Source organism: Octopus bimaculoides, chromosome 17 (genome assembly GCF_001194135.2).
Source record: "Octopus bimaculoides isolate UCB-OBI-ISO-001 chromosome 17, ASM119413v2, whole genome shotgun sequence".
NCBI classification, from domain to species: domain Eukaryota; kingdom Metazoa; phylum Mollusca; class Cephalopoda; order Octopoda; family Octopodidae; genus Octopus; species Octopus bimaculoides.
The window spans coordinates 43,441,148-43,441,409 of NC_068997.1; positions in this window are offsets into that span (position 1 = coordinate 43,441,148).

Consider the following 262-nt stretch of genomic DNA (forward strand, 5'->3'; position numbering starts at 1 on the left):
AAGAATTGGTGACTAATATATCTTTTTTTTTTTAAATTGAGACTTTTTGCAAGTTATATTGGCTAAATGTCACATTAAATGGTAGGATTGTAGCATTATATAAAGGTCAATTCTTTATTTTTTTTATTATTATCATCATCACCTTCGTTCTCATCATCATCTCCTTCGTTCTCATCATCATCTTGGTTGTAGATTTGATACAAAACTACAAAGAAAATTCTCTACATTCCATACTGTTCATTTTACTTCAATAATTGCATTT